Consider the following 10,598-nt stretch of genomic DNA (forward strand, 5'->3'; position numbering starts at 1 on the left):
TTTTTAATGCAGTGGGTATGTATCACTAAAGTACCAGTGCAGTGCTAAATGGAAGTTGTTCACCTGATGGAGTAAGAAATTGGTGGAATTTAGGGCATAGCTGTAATGGAAACATCAAGTTCACCTCTCAGGGTGAAAAACACAGAAAAACAGAATTGCCATAGGAAGCAGTTTAACTTTCTTTTTTACCTGTTTATTGGTTCTATTCACTGAGGAGAATTATCCTGGACGATTTACTGGATTGTATTTGTTTGTCATACACCTCCACTAAACATAGCCCCTTGTGCTCAAGTTTTGTTACATGTTTCACAAACACAACTCCGCCGAGTCAGCAAACAGTTTTCTAAGTCATTACATTGTTTTTCAGAATTACCTTGCCATGAGATGCTTCTAGTAGATCACCGGGAACAGCAATGCCACCTTGTCACATGTACAGACATAGACTCACACAATCACAAACTGAATGAACAAGTCTGGGGAAGTTCTTGGCTTCACACTTGACTAGTAAATACTTAACATGGCTGGCTCAAACATTATGTTCCATTATTATGCATCAGTGTAAATGGCCTCAGTTGTTGGCTGAAGTCTGCTTTTGAAAGTGTGTGTTGAGGGATTATGCCATGCATCAACTTTCACAAAAGAGACTGGTAACCAGAAGTGTCATCCTCTTTCCTCTTGATCAGAAAGTCTCTTAAAAACTCGGGCTTTCCAGGAAGTTACACGTGCAGCAAAAGTTCTAATGCAAAGTTAAAAATCAAGTCTCTCTGAAAAGTTGCATGAAGTTTGTAGCTGCTCGGGTGAATGTGTTCATCTTTCTGTTAGATTCTCACAAAACTTTTTCCCTGGTATGTGTATACATGTACACCAACAAGTGTAATATATACTGCTTGGGAGGGGGGAAAAACCCCCAAACATCTAGAAGAATCTTCTGCTGGTGGGTTTGTTTTCCATATTAACTGAGAGAAAGGAGTGAAGTCTTACGCCTGTGCTTCATAATGGTCACAGCAGGCAGGAGCACAGCAGCTATTGGCTTTGGCTCTGAAATGGCAGCAGTAGGATCAGGTGAAGAGATTTTTCTAATTGGCACCTGGTTGCAGAGCACCTTGGGATCGTTGAAGTAGCAGCTGCTGGTGGGTACATGGTGATAGCCTTACTGAGATGATTCTGGAAGGCAAGCTGAGAAGCAGGCATTGCAGCTCTTAACAGTTCTCCTCCGCATGTGAGTATTAAAGTTAATCTTTTATGGATATATCTAGGGAAATCTCGTCAGATTGGTCAACAGCTCCCTTTGCCTCCTATCTACATAGGCAACAGACTAAATGTTTCTCAAAGCTCACTGTTGTAGGCAGAGTTGTAGGCAGCGTTTGGCCGCTTCCTACAATCCCTAGTTGTCTTCTGGGGGTTGTTTCAAATGGCTTTTCCAGGTAAGGAATGGATTAAAATACTGTCTCTGAATCTTCTATATTGAGATGCTGAGTTGGTTTCTAGCTTTTCTCTGTTTTCTTTAAAACTGTACAAATGATCATTGAAAACTTTGTGCTGTTAATAATCACTGCAGTTGGTCTGCTCTTAGACTCTGTGAGATGATGCTGCATTAACCAGATCCGTGCCTTCCTAGTGAGGTCCAGTGTTGTGGCTGCTTCTTAAGAGGCAGGCTTTCCTCTGCTTGCTGGGCTTTGTAGTTGCACAGAAGAGAAACTGGAGTGGAAATGTCTTCTTTCTCACCAGCTGCAAACAGCTGTGATGTGAGAGAAGACTTTCCTGGGATGAGGGGCAGCAGCTTGTTCTCTACTCTCTGTAAGGACAGACATACTACTGTGTCTCCTCAGGAGGCTCCCAAGCATAGGGGAGACTCTTGCTGAGGGAAGGCATTGCTCAAGTGCTTGGGGAACAGGTTAGGAGGGAAGATAGGGGATTGGTCCAGGTGGGCAGTAATTCAAGGAAGAATTGGGCAGGGCACATGAGATGGTGATAGAAGTTTTTGCCTGAAAATGAAAGATGGCTGCTGGTGGTGTTCTTGCCCTTCGTGCCTGCCTATGAGGGAAGATGGGAAAATGCAAAAGGTTTGGGAGAGCTGCAAAAGTAATGGAGAGCAGCTGTGCACCAGCTGCTTCTGAGATCAAAGGACTGAGTGCTTACTAAGAAATTTTGCTGCTGGGGAGTGTTTTATCTAACATGGGGAAGGAGAGCCAAATACCTGAATGCAGAGACAAGCCTGGGGGAAGCTGGTTGTGTGAGGAGTAGAGATTTTTGTTGTCCTGGTATGCAGACAGACAGTGATAAGACGCTCCTTGAGATTTAGGGAACTGCTCTGCTTTAACTTCAGCCCTTCTACGGAGCTGTGCATTCCTGCCTCTTCACTGGTGGAAGGAAAGGGAATTTTGTTGAGAGGCAGTTGGATAGCGTGTGTTATGCAAAATCACTCTGAATAGAACATATTTCCTTTTTGGTTTGCAAATGCTGACTGGGTCAGGAAGCTGCCTGGAGAAATAAAGGTATGTGTCCCATAATGGCAAGAATCAGAGCCTAACTGGTAATAGTATTTTGTGTAAGGAAGGGAATATTGGCATGGAGGAGTCTGAGAAAGTTAAGCAGTAAGGATGAGAAAAAGGAACTTTCACTGTCAGATCCTAGAGAGGCTCCCTCCTTTGCAGAGGGAAAGCAGCAAGATTTGGCACAGCTTTGATCTGGGGAATGCAGGAGAGACAACAGTGAGTGCTAATCTAAGGCTCCTTGAAAGAGAGGTGACAGGGCTTAATGGAAGGAGCTTTGTTTTGGCTGTGTCATGCTGTCGTTTACTGGGGAATATCTATTTTGGAGAGCCTAGCCAAGATGTAAAGTTGGATGTCTGGAAAAAAGCCAACAAGAAAACAGGTTCATACATCATCAGCCTGGGGATTGCATAGCAGTCGTGGGAGTGAGGGAGATTGCTCAAATATGGGCTATAATGTTTTTGTTGGAAATAACTTGTGTGTTTTTATCATCCTTTTCTACAGACTGCCTCTTTTTGGTTTATCTGTAGGGTTTCTGAGAGTCTTACAGAAACCCCAAAGATTTAAAACTGCCTTGAGATAGGTTGGGTGATGCTGATATTGCTGTTAATTGCAATTAGCAGTTGGGCTGCTCACCCAATGCTTCAGAGCCAGTGTGGAGTTTTGCACATGCAGAGAGCTCCCCTGCTACAACGACTGCAAAAACAAATGGTAAAGCAGACGAAAGGTAAAAAGGAAGACAGGAGCTTAGAGAGATATTTCTTTTCCCCCTCTCATGGGAAGTGCCTGGCCAATCGGTGACTGATCTGGGATTAGAATGAAGGCTTTTGGTAGCTAGTCCAGTACTCTTGCTACTGGGTTATAGTTCCTCTGATGCTGTTAATTAAAGATTAATGCATGCAGTTGACTCTGTCTTTAATATTTCTTTGTGGTAGCTGTACTGGAACATGCTTGAACTGTTTATCTGAATCATTTTTATTCACAGTGTTTAAAGAGCAAAACCAGAGACTAATTCAGTTGGTGGGCTATTAAGTAACCACCTTCTGGATATGACCAAGAATTTCAAAAAGGTCTAAGGTAAACTAAGGCACGTCTTCATAAATGAGTGGCTTCTGTTACATCCTTGGAAGCAGTTTCCAGCACTGCTTAAAAATGTTTGTTTTAATACAGCCATATATGGGAGCAAAAAGGGGGAGCTAAAGTGACCCGAGCAGTTTTCAGCTTTCCAGAGAGCAAGGTGCAGGGTGCCTTGGATGTGCCAAGTTTCTTGTAGCTGGCTTTATTGGAACAATTTAGTTGGCTTTAGTTGTTAGAATATGGATATTTTTTACTTGGATAATTGAAGAATATCCTAAGCAGTGGTATATCCTGTTCTGTCCCCCCACTGTAAAATACGGATAACAATTGATACTAATATTATTGTTGTTAATGCCTAAGGCAGATGTCTAGGTTCCGTAGATACCAACAATCTTTCTGCTTCATCTGCCAGTAGGGTTGCAGAGAATGCAAAGGGACTAAGTTCTATTATGTGATTGCAGGTGAAAAATAGCATGTTTATTGGTTTATCATGAAGACAAGTATTTCTAATCTTTGTCACGGTTGAAGTTTGTAGCTTGCTTTGGTGCTACCAAGTCAAGTATGCATTTTTAAAAGGGTATAGCTTAAAAGGCTCTATGGGAAGCTAGTGCTATTGCACTGCAGTTTTCAAGTTTTTGTAGTCTGGCATAGGATAAAAACCTTACTGAACGAGGTACCACACTGCCATTGGGACAGCACCAATTACAGTTTATGAAGATAGTTTTCTTCTTTGTTGTTGAATCAAATTAAGGGTTTAAATGGTCAGCTTTTGCAGGGCAGGCACAGAACCAAGCAGTGATACATTGGTTCTTGAGTCTTTTACGGTTAAATACTAAATCCAACTTTAGAGCTCTTGGTATCAGAATAAAATGTTGTAGCCCCATAAACTTATTTAAATGTGCTCAAATATTTTTATAAGCTTTACGACAGCTGGCTATCATTTGTTCTCCTCTAGTTGGCATAATGCCATATCATGTACTTGTGCCTGATTTGACAGAAAGGTGGTTGGGTGTTCTGGATGTCACTGAAATTTATACTACCGTACAGGATGTCGTCACTCCCATCTCATGTTAAATACTGTGGAATCACAGTCTGAGAGGTGTGGAACCTCTGTACCTGCACTGATCTTAAAGGTCAGTAGGAATAGCGGGCATTTAGCAATTCAGAGTAATGGATGACTTGGCCAGACGATGAAAGGCATTCATGTGACCAGCATGGGTTTGCAAGGTCTGTGAATTAAGTCTTCCAAATTATGTGGGCACCCTCAGGTTAGATCTGCAAAAAGCAGCGGTGCCTACATAATTTGGAAGACTTGTAAAAGACTTCTGAAAATCTGTAGCAGCAGAACTGTGCGGTGCCTACTTGAAGGCGGTTAATTCCCCAGTGTCATTAACAGCCTTCAGGCTGGATACCCAGCCCCTTGAAGCACATTTACTCTTGTGCTCGGAACAGAGATCCAGAAAAGTCAGCATGCTGAGTAGTGAGCTACTTACAGTAGCTGGTAGACAGCGTGAAGGACTACAGTACATCCTCCGATTCTAGCTCAGCCTGCTGTGATGGAAGTGGGGGGGTTTGTTTTGTGATTTTTTTGGGGGGGAGGAGTGGGGGTGTGGGGAGGGAGGGGAGGATAGTGGTGGACAGTTTGAGATAGAAAGGCAAGGTTGCCTGAAGAACTGTGATCGATGTCTGGGTTTTACTTGTAGCTCTGATAACAAATGCTGGGTGACCTCCTGCAGATAACTGCAGTTCTGTGCTACTCTGTCACGCTCCCATTCAATGCGATAGACTTAGAGATGCCACTTGCTTTGTAGAGCACTTTTAGAGAGCCATAGGTTATCATTCAGTCTTCACAGAATTTACTTCAGAGCCTAAAATCAGCTCTTGCCCCATCCGTTTTCCTCTGAAGACTGCTGATCAGAGAGAGGTGGTTTTAACCAGGGCTCCAGGGCAAAACAAGTCCTATCTTTCCTCTACCTGCCTGGAGGGTGATAGAAGTGAAGGAAGTGGTATTGGGTGTACTCTGCTTAAGGCAAGACTCTAATGTTCCGGAAAACATGACTCCATTTAGTCGGCAATGTAGAGAACAGAGGGATGGAGGGTAACTAAGGGTAACATGAAGCATTTGGGATATTTATAAAAATGTGAAATGGCTTTTCTTGTTAAAAGGATAGTTGTGCATCATTAAAGGCTACAAAAGCAAAATGGGAACATGCTTTCCAAATCAGGAGGAGAGCAATCCTTAGCAGTTGCTAATCTATTTATGTTCCAGTCATGCTCAGAGTGTGGCTTTGAGGTCTGAAGCTCTTGTAATAGCCCGGAATATGTCACTTTGCAGCAAGATTCATTGTTCTTTTCTCCCCAAGAGGAAGGCTCAGATTCTTAGCTGTAGGACTTCCCTTTCAATCAAGTAGAGAGACATGGCTATATTCCCATGTATTGTTTTGTTGAAACACTATTAATTATGGCTTCCATTATAAGCATGTCAGTTCTATGTGATCCAGGCAGAAATTGATGCGTTTGGTGGGAAGCAGCCAGAGCTTTATTTTGGGGATTATGCATGAGTTTTAGGAGCCAGGTTTTGATCCCTGTTGATAGAAGTCCCTTAAACTTTGCTGGATCAGTAGGATGCTTGTTTGGTTCCCTGATTTCTCAAAGGGTGAAAGACTTAATTTTTTTCTTTCCTTTTTCTCAACTTCTTGCTGCCAGGTTTCCTTTGCTATTCCCCAAGCAATGCTCAAAACGTTTAGACATTAAGCCCAATTAAATGAGAGTGAACTCAAAGCTCCATGCCTTGCATGAAGATTTAGAGGGACAAGATTCCGCAGGGATTGAACACAGTTTCAGAGAGCTATGTAAGATGTGGCTTCAGAAGGGCTTCCAGCCCAACCTCACCCGTGTTACTTTGCATGGGAACCTCTGTCCTTTGTGCCTTCCCTCGAAGAGGAGTGAGTGCATTTTTAAATAGTGAAGAATTCCTGTAGCTTCCTTTCAAGTCCCCAAGGTATTGCTGGCCGTGGGAACCTCTCTATATAGCTCCTATGGAACCGGGAGCTTGGAGCATAGCCATGACACTTCCATGTAAGAAAGCACACATGCTCTGTGCAAAGCTCTTCTCTGATGTTGGTAGACTGGGTGGGAAAGCCAATTTTTATTCTATAGATTCATTTCTTTTGTGAATGACTATGCTGACATTTCTTCCCTGGGGGCTGAAAGTAGAGTTTCTGGTAAGTTTCAACAAAATATGAGACTTCTTTATATCCAGGTGCTGTTCTCCCTACTACTTCTTTAACGTATGGCTTGATCAAGTGAGTTATATGCTGAGGACCTCTGGGCAGCTGTGAAGAAAATATCTTTCTTCATGCTTGTCAGAGGGCAGGTCTGCCCCATCCAGGACTACTTTGGTACTTCATAACCTGGGGCAGCTCGCTCTTTCTTATTCCGGTATGCATTGGTGGGTTGGTTCAGAAAGTTCAAGTGCTCCTGGATTTACTGGCAGCTGTTTCTAAAATTGTCCACTGTGCTGAAACTGAGAACTCAGCCAGGGAGATGGGCTTTGCTGCAGGCAGGGGACCTGCTCCATGGCCTGCTTGCCCAGCCTGACCGTGCCCTTGGCCAGCAGTTGCCACAGCCTGTGTAGATGAAAAGCAGGATTTGCTTTCAGAGATTATGAACTGGGGAGTTCTTGCACTCTCTTCCAGAAGAGTAGTCTGACAACCATCATACGGACAGAAAGCTCTCATCACTGAGAGCTCAGTCTTCTCTTTAACTCACAAATGGGATGCCTCCAAGATGGTGCTTGTTTCATTTATTTGATCTGGGGTTTTTTCTCCCCTCGGAGATAAGTCATTTTAAGAATACCTGCTATTTTCTGAAAGACCCACAAATGTGATTTGGGAACAAAGTTAAGGGGTCAAAAACTGGAGTGGTAACATAGGATAGATGTTTGGCTGAGGCTTTTTCAATAGCATAGAAATTGCTTCATGAATCAGATTTTGTCCAAAATGTCATAGGTGCTTGTCCCTGTAGGTTGTGAGGCCATGGTGGAAGCACCTCAGGTTCTTAAAAAAGTGTGCCAGATCATACTGCTCTGAAATGGCTGTGGTGCCACCCTTCTTTACTCTGAATTTAATTTCAACAAAAAAGCCAAAATGGATGAAGAAGAGAAGAATTTAGAAATTGGTCTTGGATTGAGCCGAAACATGAAAAATTTCACCTTAGATCTTTTAGATAGTAATATAGAAAAAGATACAGTATTTTAAGGCTAAGTTGAGGCTCTGATGTGTTTTTCTTCAAACTTGATAATAGTTGTAGGCAGAAGAGAACAGAATGTGTTAAGATGGCTGATTTCAGTGCAAATAGAGAACTCCTGCTTTCTTCCATAGTGTCCTGAATTTGGTAAAAATGTGTGTTTTTCTTCCTAATGAACAAATAGCTTACTGTGCCAAGTACTTCAAAGCATGTTTAGATTTATTCCATTCACATTCAAACAAGATGAAATACTGCCCTATTCTAAGAGAAGATCTACAAATACCAGAATCTGTGCAAAAATCAAGCAGCAGATCAGTGTTGTAATAAACCCTCTTGGTTTCATGCCCTTGTGCAACTATGGCAAGAAAAGCCCCCTCTTGATAAATGCCTCTGAAAGGCATTTAAATTATTTTGTTGAACTACCTGCAAGTATGCTGGCTTATAACTAAGTACCATTGTGGGTGGCATCATCTGGTGATGGTGGCTCTCATCACCTCCGGCCTGTTCTGTGGGGACATAATGAGTCAGATTTGTCAGAGTCCTGTATCCATTTAGAAGTAGCAGCTGTCTGTAGTTTGAAATTACTACAGGCAGTTTTGTTACAGAGGGGATGAACTTGATTCCTGCTGTCTAAAACCTTCCTGCATGAACTTTCTGGTTGTTCTCAGTGAAGGATTCACTATCGGTAGTAGCACATTTAGAGGGAAACAGTGCAACTTCTGAGCACTTCACCGAGTTTCTAATGAGTTCTTTTACTCAGCGCGAAATGCCATAGTCTGCTAGCAGCATTATGTCAAGTGTAAAAAGGGGCCATCTCTACCTTCCAATGCTTCCAATCTTTAAAAATAAAAAAAGGTCACGGAGAAAAGCAGTAAAGACAAACAAAAGATTTTGCTGTTACTAGAAAAGGGAAGCTAGGGAAGAGAAACACATGCAGACTGTTTCACCCAAGCTAATGCTTTTAAACTTGATTGGCTGTTCTTAAACAAGGTTCCTAAAGTTAGTCCTTGCTTCATGGTACTGTGGTTAGACACGTTGTCTGTTGAATTGTGTCCCTGTAGCTGTTCTGGGGTTATTATTGCCAGCACAATAATGTCCTGTTTACCAGGTTTTGGAGGTATGGGGGAATTACCGAAGGGATCTGTCACTCCTTATTTTTCCTTCCTTCCTTCTTAATAGCATCTGGCTTGCTTTGGTGATGGAAAAGGCCGGTACATGGAAAAATCCTGAGACAGACTGTCAAGAACAGTAATGGTTTGAGATAGTGAACAACCAGTTTCCAGATATCGTAAGGAGCTAGGGGAAGCTTTCTGGGAAGGGAATTGAAGCCAACCAAAGAGAAGTCTGGACTATTAAATTAATTAGCCTGTCATGAGGTTTTTGAAAGCAAAGATGGAGCTCTATTAGCATGTTGGCTTCATGGCAAGTGAGAGCTGGCTGGAGCCTGTTCATCTGCATGTAGTTTGGGGATGAATTAAAGTCTTAAAGCCTGTGGGTTTTGTTGAAAAATGACATTTTGAAAGAGGCAAGTTGGCTGCTAGGAGTCGGAATCACAACAGAGCCAAAATAAGCTTCATATTTCTTAACCCCTGTGTCACTGTGAGGTCCACGTTACCCCAGACAATGTGCAAATGCACAAGGACTGAGCATTGTGAGCTGCCAGGTTTTAGCGAGAGGCGGGGAAAGGGAAAATAAACTCCAGTTGTCCATTATGTAAATACATGGCAGGTATGACAAAGAAGGAGTTATTCCGACCTGATAATGTTTATGAGGAAAGGGATAAGGCAGCTATAGAATAAGAAAAAGAGCTAGGGATGTGAGTAAACTGAAAACTCAGACTATGACTTCAGTGTTTGGCACAAGTCAGAAGAATAAATAAAGCACTGAGATGGTAGGGGGCAGGGAAGAGAGAAGTGTCAAGAGTAGCATAAACAGGGAGTCTCGAGCCAGCATGCTGTGCATTCTGTTAGTAGGCATCAAGTTGGATTTGTGGGAAAGATGGATAACAGCAAAAGAGCCTAAAGGGTCTGAATGAAGGCGACCAGAAGATTGCTGTGCTCCAGTCGTTTTTGTACTCTGGTATGAATTGGATGCAGCTCTATGGGGCTTCAAAGAGGTAGTACTGACATAGGCTTTCTTTTTATTAGAAAAGATGCAGATTAGGTAACAGTGATTTATATGATTCTGAGCGTCTGGGAGCTGGCATCAAGGGCTGAGAACCTAGTGAATTAAAAAGGCCTGAAGAGAAACAGAACTGGATCCCAAGGGACTGCTTAATCTCTCCTGATTAATGATCAATAGGAAAGATTAATTTAGTAAAATTAGGTAGTAAATATCATTTTGGGCAGATTGCAGCCAACCATACTCGTGGCCTACTTCATGTGTGTGTGAATGGGAGATTGGGAGCCTAAATTCCATAGGATCTTTAATGCTTTATAGTAGCAGCTCCGGGTGGGTCCAACTAGAAGGGTGCCAGGCATCCTCCAGCAGCCCTGTGCTCCTTTTACAGATAGTGCTGACCTTTTCAGATGGTGAATAATTTTACATGTCCTTGTCAAAAAGCTATTAGAAGTGTCAGTAAAGTTCTGCTTCAAGATTGCAGCTGGACAAAGACAACGCAGCAGAGAGGGGCGAAGGGCGTTAAATATGCAGATGGATACAGTACTGACCGGCAGAGAAGGGTATAGAGCACAGCCTTTGAGGGGCTCCTGCTTCATGTGCCTCCTGCCCCTTACTAAAGCTGAGGGACGTTTTTTATAACTTTGTATTTCCATACGATTT

Source organism: Tyto alba, unplaced genomic scaffold (genome assembly GCF_018691265.1).
Source record: "Tyto alba isolate M040663 unplaced genomic scaffold, T.alba_DEE_v4.0 Super-Scaffold_48, whole genome shotgun sequence".
Classification (NCBI taxonomy): Eukaryota; Metazoa; Chordata; class Aves; order Strigiformes; family Tytonidae; genus Tyto; species Tyto alba.